This window comes from Neoarius graeffei, chromosome 6 (genome assembly GCF_027579695.1).
Source record: "Neoarius graeffei isolate fNeoGra1 chromosome 6, fNeoGra1.pri, whole genome shotgun sequence".
In the NCBI taxonomy this organism is placed as follows: Eukaryota; Metazoa; Chordata; class Actinopteri; order Siluriformes; family Ariidae; genus Neoarius; species Neoarius graeffei.
Window position 1 is genome coordinate 2,045,127 of NC_083574.1, and position 20,250 is coordinate 2,065,376.

At 40.2% G+C, this 20,250-nt stretch overlaps 1 protein-coding gene across 3 annotated transcripts in view; it reads left to right on the forward strand.

The window, feature by feature from the left end:
* Positions 1 to 5,086: 5,086 nt before the first annotated feature.
* tspan4a (tetraspanin 4a) overlaps positions 5,087 to 20,250 on the forward strand; it is a 285,374-nt gene continuing 270,210 nt past the window's right edge. The window contains exons 1-3 of one of the 3 annotated variants that reach the window (XM_060923186.1): positions 12,210 to 12,261; positions 15,726 to 15,861; positions 16,078 to 16,163. The gene's annotated coding sequence lies outside the window, so the exon portion shown is untranslated. Of the gene's footprint in view, positions 5,185 to 12,209; positions 12,262 to 15,725; positions 15,862 to 16,077; positions 16,164 to 20,250 lie in introns of those variants that run through there. The other 2 variants (XM_060923187.1, XM_060923185.1) reach the window with 2 other exon arrangements.

Below are 20,250 nucleotides of genomic sequence, written 5' to 3' on the forward strand. Positions count from 1 at the left end.
AGCTCAACTGTTTTCAGCTGTGCTAACATGATTGTACAAGGGTTTTCTAATCATCCATTAGCCTTCTGAGGCAATGAGCAAACACATTGTACCATTAGAACACTGGAGTGAGAGTTGCTGGAAATGGGCCTCTATACACCTATGGAGATATTGCACCAAAAACCAGACATTTGCAGCTAGAATAGTCATTTAGCACATTAGCAATGTATAGAGTGGATTTCTGATTAGTTTAAAGTGATCTTCATTGAAAAGAACAGTGCTTTTCTTTCAAAAATAAGGACATTTCAAAGTGACCCCAAACTTTTCAACGGTAGTGTACGTGTTATTTACCAGCTGGGAGGTCCGTATGGTGAAATACCGTGACCGAGGTCTTGAAAGTACTGAGCGAGGCCCTCTGGGCTGAGGTCAGTATTCAAGGCCGAGGTCACAGTATTTCACCATACGGACCGACCTTAAGCAGGTAAATAATATATTTATTTTTTTCTTTGCCAAATTCTAACAGAAAACGAGAGCGCCCGAAAGGGAAAACCGAGCCGAGACACTATTTTGAATCCTCATTCATGACTGTCATGCAAATGTCTTCCTCCTCGGTATACAAGTGCACTTCCATGGCAGGAAAAAAACCTACATTTTGCCGCCTATGTCGTCCCCTATTTATACAAAACTGAGTCATTCAGGATTCAGCCATGTTTTTGCTCTGTGTTAGCAAGTTAGAGGTTTCTCCTGAAATGTTTTCTTTTATTTCTTCTTCCTCAGGGGAGTAAAACTCGCTTTCGCTGTGAACACTGTCGTTATCACTATCCATGCTGTAAAATTAATGCTATTCTCCTGAGAAATGCTGGCAAAAATGTATAAGATTTTTGATAATCTTATAAATAAATCTTGTAAAAAAAAAAGATAAATGTTGACAAAAAATGCTACTATGTTTGTTGTTGTGAATGAGCAAGTCGCCAGAGGTCCGTAACCGGGGTCTGTAACCGGGGTCCGTATTGTAGGATACCGATCCGCTCGCCAGCCAATCAGAGCGCAGGATTTGATGGAAACCGCACCACAAAAAAAAAGGTTTTATTTACTGATCTTTTGGCCAATTTATCAGCCATTTCATTTCCTTTAATACCCACATGAGCTGGAATCCAACAAAAAACAACCTCAACACCCATAAGATCAAGCTGGTACATAAGATATTGGAAATCTAATAATTCTATGTCATTATCTTCCTTTTGAATTTTTTGTAAGACAGACAAGGAATCAGAAAATATCACACTTTGAAAGAGAGGTTTATCAACAAGAAGTTCCAAAGCCTTTGTAGGTGACCAATGACAGACCTGGAAACTGTTATCTTCTGATGAGTTTAACCAAAGGGCCGAACCTCAGAGACACAGTTCCTGCAGAGTTCAGTAGATTGAATTCATTCAGCCTGTTCATCACATTTATTCAAATTATTGTTTATTTTTTTAAATCCACTTTACATTAAACTCTCCTTGTTAGTCACCACTGGATGTCAACTTTAACCACTTCATAACCAGTATATTATTCATAACAAATAATGTCCCGTAATTGCAGATAAATCTGACTAAAACTTATAAAACTCAGCAGTTTACACCAAACTCTGATAATACTGAGATTCTGTCTTTACTGACACCACTACTGAGTGACTTAATATTGTGTTATCTTCTATTCCTTACATTAAAAACAATCCTAACAGGAAAAAAAAAATCTAAATTAAATATTATGTACAGTACTGTGCACAAGTCTTAGACCCCCTATGTTTTTTTTTCTCACACAAACGTTGTTATAGATTTCTATTTTATGATTTCTATATTATCGAGTCAAAACATTACAAAAACATTTTTAGAGTTCCAAATGTTCGGGCTTTTTTCCAGCACAAAATTAAATGTTACAGGGAAAAACATGTTTGTAATGTTTGTATCTGAGCAGCATATTCCATAAGAGAGCACTTTTCAGACTAAAAAAGAAAACGTAATGAAGGCTACTGGAAAATTTTTGGTGTAAAATGAAGAAGTGAGTGTGACAGTCAAAGTGTCCAGAAGAACTGCGGCTGGTTCTGTAAGATGCTCAGGAAAACCTACAGATCATTTCCACATAAAACTGACCTCACTGGACCTCAGACTACTATTTTTTTCTTTAAAGCAAAGGGTCGTCTCACACCTGAGGACCTGAGACTACTATATATATATATATACGCTGATTGCATGAAAACATTATTTATGCAATTGGTCCAATTTCAGGACTTATATAACCATTTAATCATAATCCAAATCAGAATCAGAATCAAGTTTATTGCCAAGTACATTCTCACATACAAGGAATTTGCTTTGGTGATTGGTGCTTGAACAGTTAAGATAGAAAAATTTAGCAAAGACAAAAGTGGGATTAAAAAATAAGAAGAATCTCTAAAATATATAAATTTTAAAAGTGGGCATATTTAAGAGGTATGTGCATGGGTTCTTTTGAAGTCTGAGCTGTACAGTATGTCCCAGAATGTGCAAAAACAGGCCACATGCTGAAGATAAAGGGTCATGATATGAATGTGTGAGAAGAAGAGAATATGTGCAATGGATTAAATAAATAGCCAAGCTGTATTGTGTGAGCTGGAATGTGCAATAAAAGTTGACAGAGTGAAGATGTATGACATGACCTTGAACTGTGTAAAATGGCAGTTCAGAGATGAAGTGCATTAGTGTTACAGGGTGAGAGTGTGAGGTTCGAGTCAGTGGGGTCTCTGACCTTATTGATGAAGCAGCTGCAGTGGGGAAAAAGCTGGTCTAATGGTGTGAGGTTTTGGTTCAAATGGACCGCAGCCTCCTACCAGAGGGGAATGATTCAAAACGTTTGTGTCCAGGGTGAGAGGGGTCGGCCACAATCCTTCCTGCCTCCTCAGGGTCCTGGCCTCGTACAGGTCCTGAAGAGACGGAAGGTTGCAGCTGATTGTCCTCTCAGCAGAGCGAATGTCGCGCTGCAGTCTGCCCTCGTCCCTGGCAGTGGCAGCAGCGTACCAGACGGGGATGGAGGAGGCGAGGATGGACTCGATGATGGTGGTGTAAAAGTGCACCATCATTGTCTTTGGCAGATTGAACTTCTTCAACTGCTGCAGGAAGAACATCCTCTGCTGTGCTTTCTTGGTGAGAGAGCAGATATTCACACATTAATCATTAACCCCCCCCCCCCCCACACACACACACACACACACACACATTTATATTACATACAGGATGTTCGGGTCCACTGGACCCGGGGCTAATAAAAGTGTGTACCTTCACTCTGTCCTCCTCCTGTCTGGGCCTGCTGTTCGTGTGTGTGTGTGTGTGTGTGTGTGTGTGTGTGTGTGTGTGTGTGTGAGAGAGAGAGTTTTGTGTTTCTGCCCCTGCCATTCAAGCACCGACACCTGTCTGCTCTCACATTCCTGCACATTTTACCCTCTGTCTTGTGGGAACCAAGACAGAAGTTCCCTTAAATTGGGGGCGGGACACAATAAATATAGCTTTTCCAATGTGGCTCCTTATCACAACTGATCAAGACGGCCAAAAGATTCTCTGCTCAGATGGACTTGCAAATGATTTTGGAAGAGAGAGAAGCTTTTGATGATGATGTAGAGGAAGACGTTTCAGAACGTGAGGATCACATTTCTGAAAATTCAGAGTCTGACAGTGACTTTGAAGAAGCGGATGAGACGGAGCATCAGTCCCAAAACGAAGACGAGCATGCGGATGATGTGTTGTACAGACTGACGATGGTTACTGTATGTGTTCAGCTTGTGTTGTGTAAACTGAACTGAATGGGTTACATTTCTAATGAAATTCAATTAAATAAAAATCAGTTGTTATGAAAAACCTTGCTTCATTTGTAAATTTGAAGATAAACATCTTTTCTCCCACTCATATCTTGACTGTAATTGATTTTCTTTTTGTAAAATTACATTTTATTAAAAAACAAACAAAAAACGAGTAGCACTTTTTTAAAATAAATGTAATCTAACAAAGGTAAAGGGCAAATATTAACCATATATGCTGCTTATGTTGCTTGTAATTGGGGTGAAGTAAACATCTGTTAAGTATTTAATGTAAAATTGTTTGATTGTGTTGAATTTAAAGCACCAAAATGCAGCGGGTCCACCAGACCCACCAACACTGGCTGAGTAACAAAAATACGAACACCACACAAGGGTTAAGCTGTTCTGCCTGCCCCAAGACACCAGATGGTCAATCTCCCACCTGTACGCAGACTCCTCCTCATCAGAGATGAGTCCAATGAGGGTGGTGTCATCTGAGAACATTAGGAGCTTGACAGACTGATGGCTGGAGGTGCAGCTGTTGGTGGACAGGGAGAAGAGTAGAGGAGAAAGTATGCAACCTTGGGGAGGGGGGGAACCGATGCTGATGGTTCAGGAGTCTGAGACATGTTTCCCCAGTTTCATGTGCTGCTTCCTGTCAGACAGGAAGTCAATGATCCACCTGCAGGTGGAGTCAGGCAGGTTCAGCTGGGAGAGCTTGTCCTGCAGAAGAGCTGGAATGATAGTGTTGAAGGCGGAACTGAAATCCACAAACAGGATCTGAGTATAGGTTCCTGGGGAGGCCAGGTGCTGGAGGATGAAGTGAAGAGCCGTGTTGACAGCATCGTCTGCAGAGCCGTTGGGTCTGTAGGCGAACTGTATGGGGTCCAGGAGCGGGTCAGTGATGGCTTTAAGGTGGTAAAGCACAAGGCGCTCGAAGGATTTAATAAGCACAGAACACAGAAGTCAGGGCGATGGGTCTGTCGTCATTTACTTTCAGATTATTTCTGATGCCTATAAACAGTTTACACTAACATAAATCTAAATGTGCATTGATATCATTTGTAATGAGTATTTTTGCCTCCTTTAAACCACATGAACATTAATTACTGTTGACTAATGTTCATTCTCTTGTCATGAATTTCAGTTTTCTTTTGTTTTCTTTTTCACCAGAGGCCGCTATTGCATGACTGCTGGAACTGCCAGCTTCTGAACTTTTCCTTTTTTTCCCTCCTGGAAGCTGCAAGTTTTCTCAGAACAGAAAGCTGTAAAGCAGAGGAGAGAGAGAGAGAGAGAGAGAGAGAGAGAGAGAGAGAGAGAGTTTAAAAAGGTTTTAAAGAATCTGTTTTAGAGTCAGTGGAGGCAGGACAGATTTTCTGCGCAGGAGAGTGAAGGTAATGTGATTTATTTATTTTCTGTTTATAAGGATTTAAGGACAGTTGACACAGATATAACGGGATTAGTTGGGAATTTACATGTAAAGTGGAGTGTGTGTGTGTGTTTTCTGTGTGTGTGTGTGTGTGTGTGTGTGTGTCTCTCTCTCTCTCTCTCTGTGTTTTCTGTGTGTGTGTGTGTGTGTGTGTGTCTGTGTGTGTGTTTTGTGTGTGTGTCTGTGTGTGTGTTTTCTGTGTGTGTGTTTTCTGTGTGTGTGTGTGTGTGTGTGTGTGTGTGTGTTTTCTGTGTGTGTCTCTCTGTGTGTGTGTGTTTTCTGTCTGTGTGTGTGTCTCTGTGTGTGTGTGTGTGTGTGTGTGTGTGTGTGTGTGTGTGTGTGTTTTCTGTGTGTGTCTCTGTGTGTGTGTGTGTGTGTGTGTTTTCTGTCTGTGTGTGTCTCTGTGTGTGTGTGTCTGTGTGTGTGTGTTTTCTGTGTGTGCGTGTCTGTGTGTGTCAGTGTGTGTGTGTGTGTGTGTGTTTTCTGTGTGTGTGTGTGTTTTCTGTGTGTGTGTGTGTCTGTGTCTGTGTGTGTGTTTTCTATGTGTGTGTGTGTGTGTGTCTGTGTGTTTTCTGTGTGTGTGTGTGTGTGTCTGTGTGTGTCTGAGTGTGTGTGTGTTTTCTGTGTGTGTGTGTGTGTGTTTTCTGTGTGTGTGTGTGTGTTTTCTGTCTGTGTGTGTGTCTCTGTGTGTGTGTGTCTGTGTGTGTGTGTGTGTGTGTGTGTGTGTGTTTTCTGTGTGTGTCTCTGTGTGTGTGTGTGTGTGTGTGTTTTCTGTCTGTGTGTGTCTCTGTGTGTGTGTGTCTGTGTGTGTGTGTTTTCTGTGTGTGTGTGTCTCTGTGTGTGTGTGTCTGTGTGTGTGTGTTTTCTGTGTGTGCGTGTCTGTGTGTGTGTGTGTGTGTGTGTGTTTTCTGTGTGTGTGTGTGTGTGTGTGTTTTCTGTGTGTGTGTGTGTGTCTGTGTCTGTGTGTGTGTTTTCTATGTGTGTGTGTGTGTGTGTGTGTGTGTGTGTGTCTGTGTGTTTTCTATGTGTGTGTGTGTGTGTCTGTGTGTGTCTGAGTGTGTGTGTGTTTTCTGTGTGTGTGTGTGTTTTCTGTGTGTGTGTGTGTGTGTGTGTTTTCTGTGTGTGTCTCTGTGTGTGTTTTCTGTGTGTGTGTGTGTGTGTGTGTGTGTTTTCTGTCTGTGTGTGTGTCTCTGTGTGTGTGTGTCTGTGTGTGTGTGTTTTCTGTGTGTGCGTGTCTGTGTGTGTGTGTGTGTGTGTGTGTGTGTTTTCTGTGTGTGTGTGTGTTTTCTGTGTGTGTGTGTGTGTTTTCTGTCTGTGTGTGTGTGTGTGTCTGTGTGTGTGTGTTTTCTGTGTGTGTCTCTGTGTGTGTGTGTGTGTGTGTGTGTGTGTGTGTGTGTGTGTGTGTTTTCTGTCTGTGTGTGTCTCTGTGTGTGTGTGTCTGTGTGTGTGTTTTCTGTGTGTGTGTGTGTGTCTGTGTGTGTGTTTTCTATGTGTGTGTGTCTGTGTGTGTGTGTTTTCTGTGTGTGCATGTCTGTGTGTGTCTGTGTGTGTGTGTGTGTGTGTGTGTTTTCTGTGTGTGTGTGTGTGTGTGTGTGTGTGTTTTCTGTGTGTGTGTGTTTTCTGTCTGTGTGTGTGTGTCTGAGTGTGTGTGTGTTTTCTGTGTGTGTGTTTGTGTGTTTTCTGTGTGTGCGTGTGTCTGTGTGTGTATGTTTTCTGTGTGTGTGTGTGTGTGTGTGTGTGTGTGTGTGTGTCTGTGTGTTTTCTATGTGTGTGTGTGTGTCTGTGTGTGTCTGAGTGTGTGTGTGTGTTTTCTGTGTGTGTGTGTTTTCTGTGTGTGTGTTTTCTGTGTGTCTGTCTGTGTGTGTGTGTTTTCTGTGTGTGTGTGTGTGTGTGTGTGTGTCTGTGTTTTCTGTGTGTGTGTGTCTGTGTGTGTGTGTGTTTTCTGTGTGTGTGTGTGTGTGTGTGTGTGTGTGTGTCTGTGTGTGTGTGTGTGTGTGTGTGTGTTTTCTGTGCGTGTCTCACTCGGTCTCTAAGGGAGAGCCTCAGACTCAGATTGAGAATAATTTCACTGTGTAATTAGCAGGTAATTATTCTGTATTTTATATTCACCACATATCACACGTTAAAGTGGGTTTATCTCACAGGTGCAGGAGATATGATTCCCTCAAAATCAAGGATAAGCATGAGTTGATAGCTTCATCTCCTCTAATCCCTGTTCTAAATGCTCGAATTCACACCGTAGACTTTTAATCCCGTACATTTATGCCAAAACTTTTGCACACCTCCTTATTTCTGGATGAAAACACACCTCTGTTTTGCTTTCTATCTCCAAAACAGCTTTTCCTCATGGATTTATCTGGGTTTTCTTCTTAATTGGATTAAAACCCTGATAACCCTTACAGATTAAACATTAAAGTCTGTGTCTCATATGCAAATCTCTTTATTAACAAGTTCAAAAGTTTGCATCCCTTTTGACATGCTCTCGTTTATTTAAATGTCCCTCATTAAGGTGTATAATCGGCTCAAGTTCAAACACAGGGAATGGAAATGAGGAGAAATGCTCTCATGTGACCTAAAACTGATTTCACAGAGCTTAAGAAAGGAGATCAGAAAATTTAGAGAGAACTTAAACAATCAACAAACAACACGAGACCTGAAAATGTTAACTGAGGAATTAAAAAAAAAAGGAAAAGTGTAATCATCATCCACATTTATCTCACAAATAGTAATATCAGTGTATTGTATTTTTGGATTATTTTGTGACACAATGTCTGGTTGGTTTAATAAGAGTTAGGGGATGCAAACTTTTGCACTTGTGTACTTTCTTCTGGATTGTGAAGGATCATAAAAATTTCAGTGAAGAAAAATATATCAGCATTCCAGAAATTCCTGCTGGAAGTCCCTCCCAGAAATACCACATTCACCAGTGTGTGTGTGTGTGTGTGTGTGTGTGTGTGTGTTCACAGAGTGTGAAACCACTATGCTAGGTTATATTTATATTTGGTGTGTCTCGTAAAATCCCAGGCTGTTCTACTGGTGCAAAGTTCAGGTCAGATTTTTATCCAGGCTTCTCTGAAACACAGCACGGATAAATTCCAGCTTGGGAAGTGCGAGCGATCATCTGTCCAGAAAATCACACTCTCAGGTCAAACTGCAGAGAGCTTTGGCGTTATTTCTGCTTCAAATATGGTGATGTTTTGGCTTTTTGGACTGCTCACACAGACAGAAACATGGCTGTTTTTCATATGGATATAAGCCGTTTTTCTTTTTTCACAAAATTTCTCTTTATTTGCTACTGTCGTTTTTCTGGTCAGAAATGAAGTCTGGGGCAAAAAGACATGGGGCGTGACATTCAAATACCCCATCAGCGCTTACACATGGATTTAAAAGTCCTGTCTCATTGTAAACCGGTCAACTCAAACACAGACACTCTGACATACGATTAACCTCGTCAAGCATCGTGTGTCTGAATTGTATCCTCATTATATTCATGTATGATATATTTGTGTGTGTGTGTGTGTGGTGTGTGTGTGTGTGGTGTATTTAATTGTTAAATATGGCTTGACGAGACAGATGCACTTACAGCTGGCTAAAATGTATCTCAGAGCTCCTTAAAACTTCACTATTCTGTATTTCACAAAATGGCTTCCACACTCCTCCTTCAGCAGCTCAGAGAGAAGAGCCCTCGATCCAGCTCGGCCCATAACGGTCCGCTTTTATCGTTACTTCTGCACACAGCTTAATGAAGCCACAAGACACTAAATGGAGGGATGCAGGAGAGTTTATCATCTTCATGCTTTTAGTTCACTGGTTGGTTTTGTTAATTCGATATGCTCTCCTGTAAAGGAAACATGTCCGAGGTTTGAAGGATAAGCTGACTAAGCTCTCATCTGCTATACACTTACATTTTTATTGATATATTTATCCAGAAACATTTTGGTCTTTGAGATATGCAAGATGTGTCTCCTCTGAGATGCCCTTTATGTGGAAGAAATGTGTTTGTGAACTTTAAGCCCCGAGATCATGCAGGAAAAATGTTTGTTTGAAACTTTTTTGCACAAATAATCCCAAATTTTCTAACATTTATTACATGGAAAAAAAGTTGAGCAATCTCAGTTTACAGGTGTTTCTGTGGTTCTTTTGTGTTTAGTGTGTGTGTGTTAAGGCCAATTTATGCTGACAACCCAGTCCTCGCAGACGGTGTCACAGACAGTGTCTGCATAGCCCCCCCACCTTCACAGACGCTCTGCGCGCACCTCCCAAAAATTGTGACCACCGCAGAAGCCTCGCAGACAGTGCCGCAGACAAGAGGGCTCTGATTGGTCCACTCTACATCCGCTGTACACGCACTTCCGCTTCCCTACTTTCCCGGTTTGTTTTGTTTTCACGACCGGCATTTTTAAAAACACGAGCGAAGATGGAGCAGCACGAAGAGCGGTTGATTGAGGAAGTGAGGAAGTACGTACATCTATACGACTCCAGTTCTAGTCATTATAAAAAATAAAAAAATAAAAAGTTCTAGTCATTATAAGTAACCGGAGGATAAACACTCCACTAACCACACCCACCAACTACTCCTAGCGACTTCACGCCCCCTTGCGTTGTGCCAGTGAATAACATCGCGCACGCCTATTACTCCCCGCTCAACAATAAATTACAACTGTCTGCGAAAAGCTATCTGCGAAAGCCTTGTCGCAAGAGCATGCAGAGGCCTTTAGTGTGTGATTAGTTCAGTGCAGTTAGTGCATCTTCAGTGTCTGATTAGTGTGGGGTTAGTATGACATTAGCATGTGATTAATGTGGGTTTAGTATGTGATCAGTGCATGATTAGTTTTTGTTTGGTGTCATTCTGTTGTGTGTTTAGTGTGAGTTTAGTGTGAGACAAGTGTGTGATTAATGTGGTTTTAGTTTGTGATTAGTTTGATATTAATGTGTAATCACCATGGGTTTTGTATGGGTTTAGTGTGTTATTATTGTGGGTTTAGTATGTGATTGGTGTGGGTTTATTGTTTGTTTAGTGTGTTTAGTATGTGTTTAATGTGTGGTTAGTTTTTGTTTAGTGTCAGTCTACTGTGTGTTTCCTGTGAGATTAGTTTGTGATTAGTGTGAGTTCAGTCCAGTTTGTGTGTCTTTAGTGCATGAGTAGTGTGTGATTAATGTGGGTTAGTATGTGATTATCATGTGTTTATTGTTTGTTTAGTATGTGTTTAGTTTGTGATTAGTTTTTGTTGAGTGTCAATCTAATGTGTGTTTAGCGCGTTAAGTGTGTGATTAGTATGTGTTTAACACATTATCATGGGTTTAGTGTGTGATTATTGCATGATTATCATGGGTTTAATGTGTGATTAGTGTGGACTGGGTTTGTAATTAGTATGGGTTTAGTGTGTGATTAGTGTGTGATTAATGTATGATTAACATGGGTTTAATTTGTGATCAGTGTGTTAAAGCATCCATGAGCAGTGAAGAACTAATTCCACTTCATTCTCATGTGTTTACGATTCCCACTATACCATAACTTTAGGATAAGTTTTATTATTAAAATTAAAATAAAAAAAATCATAGTTTATTAAAGTTTTCATCAGTGTGGTAGTTCGGAGTGCTGTACAGTCAAGTAGTAAAAATTACATGATAAAAAAATCAATCTAAAATGTAATTGAATTAAAAGAATGAGGATAAAATAAAAGATGGAGTGAAAATATAAGTCTCAGAATAAGTGCACAATAAAAAGTGCACAATCATGTGCAGTAAATTTAAATTTCTCTCATGAACTTAAAACCAAACACATTCTTTCTGAAATCTCTGCTCTTTGGGCTCCGTGGACAGAAAGCAAAACCAATGTTATTATAAAAAGAAACTCATTTCAGTCCTCTGGTTTTTGTCCCACCCTGCTGTGGGAACAACACAATAAGTCCTAACTTTAGAAACACTGTGTTCCAGGGCGTGTGTGTGTGTGTGTGTGTGTGTGTGTGTGTGTGTGTGTGTGTGTGTGTGTGTGTGTGGTTTGAAGTGTGCTTTTATTCACGCTGTCATTTTGTGACTGACTGAAGGAGGGGGGGAAGTGATGATGATGATGATGGGGATGATGGAGATGATGATAATGATGATGATGATGATGGGGATGGTGGTGGTGATGATGATGATGATGATCAACTTATGACTTCATAGAATTTCTATAGAGTTAAATATAATATCCTGTCATTATATCATTATATAGAGTAATAACAGTAATTACAACATTATTATTATTATTATTATTATTATTTTTTTTTTTCAGACTGGGATTTTATATACTTATAAATTTTCCCAGCTCATAATTTTTTCTTTGAATGTTTGGTTTCCTTCGTTTGTAACATTCAAATTTCTTATAAATTAAAAAAAAAAAATCTTTCCATAAAGCCACCCTACTGAGAGAAACGTACTCTATGGTCTGAGACAGTCTCAGGCTGATAAAGGTCAAAATCATCACTTTAAGAGTTCAGTTTCTCTGAATTGTCTGTAAATCAGACTCATCATTATCTCGCCTGCTACAGAGTAAGCGGGTTGAGGTATTGTTTTTGATTGGGTTTCTTTGTTTTTTTGTAAATATTACTAGAAAAAGTCTGGCTCAATCTTCATGAAACTTTCAGGAGAGATGGGCGTTCGTCTCAAATAGAACCTCCGACATTTTGAGGGTCATCCAGTGAAGGTCACCAAAAAGGTCAAAATCGTTTTTGTTATGTCTACTGCCTCATATAGAGGCGCGAGCCACGACATCATCATGCTGTAAGAATGTAAGAGTGTAACAGTCGCGCACTGCGCATGCGCATACATGTGTTCCGATTAAAATGGCCAGTGAGCGTAAACAATTCGGGATATCATTCAAAATAAATTGACTAGACTAAAGAAATCGCTTTCAGACATGTTTATGCTTATTACAGAGGGAAAGTGCGTTCCGCTGAGCTCTAGCGCCGGGCCATTTCTGGGAAATAAGAGTTTGGATCACGGTGACAGCGTGTGTGTGTCCGCTTCAGTTCGGAGGTTTCAGTTTGGAAAACTATAAGAGGTAAGAGTAGAATAATATAAAGTACAGATACTTGGTATATTTTACTTCTGTGATTTTTAAATTGTTCATTTTTGGATTACGCTTCATTTTTGTGGCTGCTGCCTCAGAGTAAATATATATGCTGTATTTACTGTATGGACATGGGATCAGAAAACTATTTTATTTATAAGCCACATGGACCCATAGGGGACTGATTTTTTTCGTGATATCTTCCTTCATATTCATCATAAGTGCTACCGGGTGAGGTTTGTTTTGCCTGGAAACTCGTCTCGTCTCGTCTTCATCCGCTTTATCCGGGGCCGGGTCACGGAGGCAGCAGTCTGAGCATGGAAGCCCAAACTTCCCTTTCCCCAGACACCTCGGCCAGCTCCTCGGGAAGAACACCGAGGCGTTCCCAGGCCAGCCGAGAGACATAGTCCCTCCAGCGTGTCCTGGGTCTTCCCCGGGGCCTCCTCCCGGGGGGATATGCCTGGAACACCTCCCCAGGGAGGCGTCCAGGAGGCATCCGAAAGAGATGCCCGAGCCACCTCAGCTGGTTCCTCTCGATGTGGAGGAGCAGCGGCTCTACTCCGAGCTCCTCCAGAGTGACTGTGCTTCTCACCCTATCTCTAAGGGAGCGCCCAGCCACCCTGCGAAGGAAACTCATTTCAGCCGCTTTGATCCGCGATCTTGTTCTTTCGGTCATTACCCAAAGCTCATGACCATAGGTGAGAGTCGGAACGTAGATCGACCGGTAAATCGAGAGCTTCACCTTTTGGCTCAGCTCCTTCTTCACCACGACGGACCGGTAAAGCGACCACATCACTGTGGAGGCTGCACCGATCCGCCTGTCGATCTCACGCTCCATCCTTCCCTCACTCGTGAACAAGATCCCGAGATACTTAAACTCTTCCACTTGAGGCAGGACTTCTCCACCACTTGCCTGGAAACACTTGTTATATTTTAGTGTTTATATTTAGAGCTGGGGCGGCACGGTGGTGTAGTGGTTAGCGCTGTCGCCTCACAGCAAGAAGGTCCGGGTTCGAGCCCGGTGGCCGGCGAGGGCTTTTCTGTGTGGAGTTTGCATGTTCTCCCCGTGTCCGCGTGGGTTTCCTCCAGGTGCTCCGGTTTCCCCCACAGTCCAAAGACATGCAGGTTAGGCTAACTGGTGACTCTAAATTGAGCGTAGGTGTGAATGTGAGTGTGAATGGTTGTCTGTGTCTATGTGTCAGCCCTGTGATGACCTGGCGACTTGTCCAGGGTGAACCCCGCCTTTCGCCCGTAGTCAGCTGGGATAGGATCCAGCTCGCCTGCGACCCTGTAGAACAGGATAAAGCGGCTACAGATAATGAGATGAGATATTTAGAGCCCACAGAAACAGAACCACACAATAGAACTCTGATTCCCATGGGAGTGGAACATCTGGGCCGGTTCTGCGTGCTCCAGTTAAATCTATCTAGCCCAGGTTTATGAAATAGAGTAATTATTGTTTTATTAAATAATCAGTGAGGATTGTCTATCTGAGATAAGCCCATCATCACAGCTGGACGTTTCTCCTGCGCTCTTCAGTTCATCTCTGAGATTTTTAAATTTTAACTTTCAACTTTCCAGAGAACACTTCACATTTTATTTTTGTAAGAGTGAAATGTTTCTTTGTAAATGCGTTCTACTGAGAATGTTTTTGAGGCTATAAGGAAACTCTTTATGGTTTTAAACAAAAGCTTTAAAGCATATACGCAGAGCCATGGCCTCACTTTCATTTATAAATGCCTTGAGACCTCAAGAATGGCACAGGAATACTGTAGTTTTAAGTGTTAACAATAAATCTAATGTAGTAATTTTTACGATTAAAGTGATTTATATAGGTAGCGGTCTGAGTGAATGACCTTGACGTCCGTAACATCACAGCAGCAAGTCTATCGGTCTCATCGCCATTTCCGCTAGACTAAAACACAGAGCTGACTGCAACTCCGATCCTCCATTTTGAGCTAATTTATCGCCATGCCACGTAGATGTGTTTTTGGCCGGTGCAGCAACACGACAGAAGGTGGATTTACGTTGCATTCACGGCCCAAGAATGTTCAAACTGCAAAGATTTGGACGCGTTTTGCGAGAAGTTCACGGGCACATTGGGCGGCTATGAAGTGGTCTCTCCTCTGCTCTGCACATTTTACTGAAGACTCGTACGAGACCTCTGACCTGTTGAGGAGCGTTGGCTATAAGCCCGGATTGAAAGAGGGTGCAGTACCAATGATTAAAGGAAAAGAAAACAAGAAAAGGAAAGTATTTATTTTATTTAATTTTTTTAAAGTGAGTTCAGTTGCACCAGTTCTCCCGGAGTGAGCTGAGGGCTGTTGGTAAAACCCGGGACGGAACAGGACGAGACATATCGCTCGGGCAGTGACCTCCTCGCGGTTGTTGCTAAAACCGGTGACATCCCGTTCCGTCCCGGGTTTTAGTAATTGCCTGAGCCGAGCAGTAATGGCGGAGTAGTCAGTATGGAGAAAATGGAGAATGAGTGGAGCAGCCGTCTGATTTCTGCGCTGGATATCGCTGCCATCTCGCCCTTACGTGGAAGAAGCGAATGAGCGGAGAACTGAACGAACAACTGAAAGTCAGATTGTTTCAAAACAATCAGCCACAAGATCGGCCTTCAAGAAGCGAGAACACAGACGGGTAAGCTGCGACTCAAATTTGGATACAAAGCAACGAAAACAACAACACTCGTTGTTTACCTGCATTTAGATTAATCCATGTAACTTGTATTGTGTGTTTAAGTTAGCGGTATGAGATTATTTAATTTGCTTCAGAATGTGATTGTCTCAGTTCATCTGATTATTTAATGAGCCTTTTAGGTTTTATCAGTGAAAATGCATGCATGTACATGTATGCTGCATAAGTTATAACACCCATCCTGTTTTAATGAGAGTCAACCCACAATCAATGAAGTCAAATCGGTCTTAGTTGAGCGGGTCGGTAACGGTGTTTCTTACTTTCACCATAAATTTTTATTGATATGACTTTGGTCTATAGCTGTAAAAGGCCTCGGCCTTAAAACCGGTTCGTCACGCACTCAGGGCTGGCTGGCTGATTGGGGCAGCGCCAATCACAACTTTGCGGTCGAGTTTAACTCTCAAAAATATATTTTTTTATTCCCATTTATGCAGCATATAAGAGTCAAAGATGGAGATACTATCCACTCAGAAATGTATTTAAAATAAAGGCTCTGCGGATCTGCTTTAAGCTCTTCAGAGAGACTGGAGAACTCCTTTAGGTGGGGTGAAGTTTAGTGTAAAAAGGAACATTGTGTGAGAAAACCATGTGTCTATTACATGTTTTACAAACGTTGCAGGAATGTTATTGATGTAACGTTACACCCTGAACTACTGAAGGTTCTCTGTGTGCTGGTGGTTGTGCTGTGGGTGTGGTTTAGTCTGCTGTTAGAAAACCAATAAAATAAAACGAGTGTCGTCTTGTGTTTACAGGAAAGAAGGAGGGATTTTGGGTGGAGAGAGAGAAAGCGAGAGAGAGACTGTAGAAAAGAGAGAGAGACTCTGAAGGAGAGAGAGACAGAGAGAGAGAGAGAGACAGACAGACAGACCTGGTCATGATCAGAAAAAAGTGTGTATTTATTTAAAAATAATGAAGTGATGAATATTACTCTATAATTATTTGTATGACTGTATGTCAATAAAAATATTAATGTAACATACAAATATACACTTTACTGCATTTATATATATTTATTTGTTTGTTTTTTGTTTGTTTATTTGTGGAACTAATAGTAGTTGAACACACAAAAATATACACTTTGTTTGTTTGTTTGTTTGTTTACAGAGCTGTTAGAAAGTCACATGACCATGCTGTTAGCAAAACCAGAATTCTCTCACACTGCGTCCTGCTGTGAGTTACAGTATAATCAGGTGCCGTATACATCATATACATATTCTACAGTCGTATAATTCTGTGATTTGGAACACAAGTGAAATGAGAGTCGGATAAATCAGTGGAATGCGGCCTGTTTGGGTGATTTTACTTTCTGTTATTCTCTCAGAGAGCACGAGTTTCTGTAAGTGGAGCCCTTAAGACTGAACTAAAAGCAGCTGAAATAGCACAGTTTCCGAGTCGTGATGTGAATAAACATTACCTTATAAAGGAGAGAGAGAGAGAGAGAGAGAGAGAGAGAGAGAGAGTGATGTACAGCCCTTTAGTCTGCACACAAACTGATAACCTTCACGTCCTTTGTGTCCTCGTGTCAGACTGAATCTCACACACAGCAGCTCAAGACGTCGTCCAGTCTCCTGTAATTTACTTCATGATTACTGAATGGAGCAGGTGGAACAGTGTTTTACACACACACACACACACACACACACACACACACACACACACACACACACACACACACACACACACACGAACTGAACATTTTATTGACTCTCTGCTCTTTCAGACGTCCTTCAGATTAATTTGTTGTTTTGTCCCGTGTCTGCTCTCTCTCCTGTTTAATTCCTCTCCATTAGTTATTATGAATGCACAATGCAATTAATGTAAATAAAAGAGATCCATAAAAGGCGTTATGAAGAGCCTGTAATGTAGAAAAGGACACTACGGACAAACAAGTCAATAAATTAACGCCGCAGGAGCAGCAGGGCTCGAGCTCAGGCGAATGTGTGTTGGGTTTTAATGGCGTTATTAAATCAGCTTCATAGTTTGCATTCATGTGTAGAAAAACCAAACAGCCTTCAGGATCACAGTGAAATATATTTTACACCCTGCTGGTTTAAAAGCAGTGATGCAGTGAATAATTCACACACCTCAGTTCATCATATACACACATAAAGACAGAGGAGCTCAGGTTAGGGTTATAGAAATGAAAACAGATGTTCCATCATGTTCAGTGTAACTATAAATGGATAAAAAAATCAATTTTTTCTTTAATTAACCCTTTTGTGCACAAATTACTAAAATTACTACACTGCAAAACCCGATAAGGTCACTGAGCTCAAAAATTTTATTGAAACTGATTACGTAAAAATTTTTGAGGTAAGTAACTTCCATTTTTTAAGGTAAGATTTCTTAATAATTACAATTAAGTGTAACTGTAGTGTCATTTTTAAGAAATCTTACCTTAAAAAATTTAAGTTACTTACCTCAAAAATTTTTACGTAATCGGTTTCAGTAAAATTTTTGAGCTCAGTGACCTTATCGGGTTTTGCAGTGTATTTATGCAGATTCTTTTTTACTTTTTTTAAATATCACTGATGTTAAAAGTTATAGATTGTCCACGTGTAGGAATAACACGAGCAAAAAGTGTGAAACATTATTCCTCTGGTTATTTAACAGTTATTCCATGAAATCGAGTCGTACACGAGCTGATAGGTGACAAGTTGCGTAGCACCGAGTTGTCTGTAATCCATGGACGACGAGATTGAGTGGAATAACTGTTTTATTCTCTCCACATTCACTTGTTTTTGAGAAACAGAGCATTTTTATTTTTTGCCAATTCGATAAATAAAAACTTTATACAAAACATCTGACAAAATAATTTCCGCTTAGAATGTAAACAAACTGGCGAAATGACAGGAGCGATTTGTGAAAAAAGCAATAATAATAATAATAATAATAATAATTCTTGAACTTTTTTTTAAAAAGATACGTTCTGACCATCAAACACTTTCATTCCATATTTTGTTGGTTTTTTTTTTTTGTATTTTTTGGGCTTTGTTTTTGAGTAGAGGTTTTATTTCATCCTCAGTTGGTTCAGCAACACGCTCCGCCATTTTGTTTTTCTTCTTCTTTCGGGTTTTTTAGCGGTTGGTAAATCAACTTAAAGGTGCAGTAGCGCCACCGACTGGGCTGGAGTGTGGAACAGGAGATATTGGGGGGAAAAACTATATTCTTTTAGCTATTTCTGTTTCTTTTAAATACTTGATAACAAAGTGGTATATCTGACTTGATACACTCCGCCAATTTTTTCTCTACTCACGGTATATCCGAGTAGTAGAGTAGCCAGTCAGACCAATTCTTTGATGTACAAAATGTCCGCAGGTTGAGATTCACACGAAGCAGATGATTTATGAGGAAATCATCAATTATACAACAACAACAAAAAAAGCAAAGGTGTTAATTGGATTCTGGAATAATTATTTAAAGTTAATTTGTGTAGAAAGTCAATAAGTACATCACAGAGACACAGAGAAAAGCAAATATCATGGACAGATGTACAGTCCTGGTCTCAGGTCATTTAGAGGTGAGTTACGCAGGTCGGCCTACATCTGATATTTTCCTAAAAACAGCCTTAAATTAACTGTCCATAAGTATTGACACCTTTTGTTTTCATGTTGATTGGATAATACACTCATTAAGGAATTAACACTGTGCGTGTGGTGCTGTTCTAGTAAAACACCCAGACGTTGATTATTTTCCTATAACATCATGCCCTGGAGTGTTTTATTCCTCTTACACTACAGCAGTTTGACAATCATTACATTTTCTTTTTAAATTAAAGAAAAAAATTAGATTTTTTAAATCCATTTATTGAACATGATGGAACATCTGTTTTCATTTCCATTACCCTAACCTTAGTGTTTGTGTCTTTGTATGATGAATTATACACTGCTTTTAAGAGTTTAAAAAATGCATATAAAGCTTTGAATCCTTGTAGAGAAGCGTAATGAATATTGAAATATTTTTAAATTCATGAACCAAAATAAACTAAAATAAACCACAAAAAATAGGTTTTGTGTGTGTGTGTGTGTGTGTGTGTGTGTGTGTGTGTGTGTGTTTTGTTCTTCAGATATTCAGTAAAGCAGCACTTGATGATTTTAACCTCTTCAAATTTTCACTGTATTTACTAAATTATTTATAATTGTAAGTGAATAATGAGCTTTAAGGTGAAAAAGTGAAAAATGTGTCTGTAGTTTTAAGGGTTAAAACTGAACAAGGGATTCTGATGTACTCAACATTCAGCACTTTAATAACCGATGGACTCGTCTCATGGTCTCATGTTGCTGCATTTTTAACCAGTTTTAGACAGAAACTCCATCAGAAAGAAATCCATCTAACAGGGAGGTGACGTGTGGAGGTAAATGAAGGAAACGGGTACGGCTAGACGCCTGAAAAACACAGACATGTATTTATGAGCTGCTAGAGAGCAGAGTGAGGCCTTCTCTCGCCTGCTTTATATAAATCTACAGGAAAAAATTCTAGTCAAAAAACAACAAAAAAACCTTTCCGTTACAGCTTGTGAAGCCGTGATGATGTGGCAGAGTCTCAGTCAAAGCTGCATTCATTCACACAGAGTGAATAAACCGGCCGGGTTGCCAGATCCGTGCGATAAAATCCAGTGCAAATTTAACCAAAAGCAAATTCAAAATTAGTGCTGTGTAAGTAAGGAATAAACACTCTGTGTGTGTGTGTGTGTGTGTGTGTGTGTGTGTGTGTGTGGTGCTCTTATTCAGTATGTTTACATTCACTCTGATATAACACTTTTATTCCGATAGTCGGAATTTGATTACGTAAACACCATATTCCATTTGGATATTCCAAATTTGACAGAGCATTTTCCGATTAAGACCTGTATAAGATAAGATAAGATAAGATAAGATAAGATAAGATAAGATCACTTTTTATTATCCCACAAGGGGAAATTTACATTGTTACAGCAGCAAAATATATCAAGAGAAAAAGATAAGGCAGTGAAGGAGTAGTGCAAAAGTACTAAGTATACAAAAAAGGATATATAAAAAAGAAATAAACTACAAATTTAGAGATAAAAAAATTAACAAATTTGCATAAATTAAATGGTTTGCAGATATATAGTTGACATAAGTGTATTACAAAGGTGGTATTGCACGTGTAAGTATTGCACAGGTATTATTGCACAAGTAAGTCGGAATATTGCACAAGGGCCATTTTAACCATGTGTAACTAGCAGTTTGCTGTAAAGTACTGATGCTGACAGTCAGTGCACACAGTATACATTATAGCAGAGGGGTTTCTGTGGAT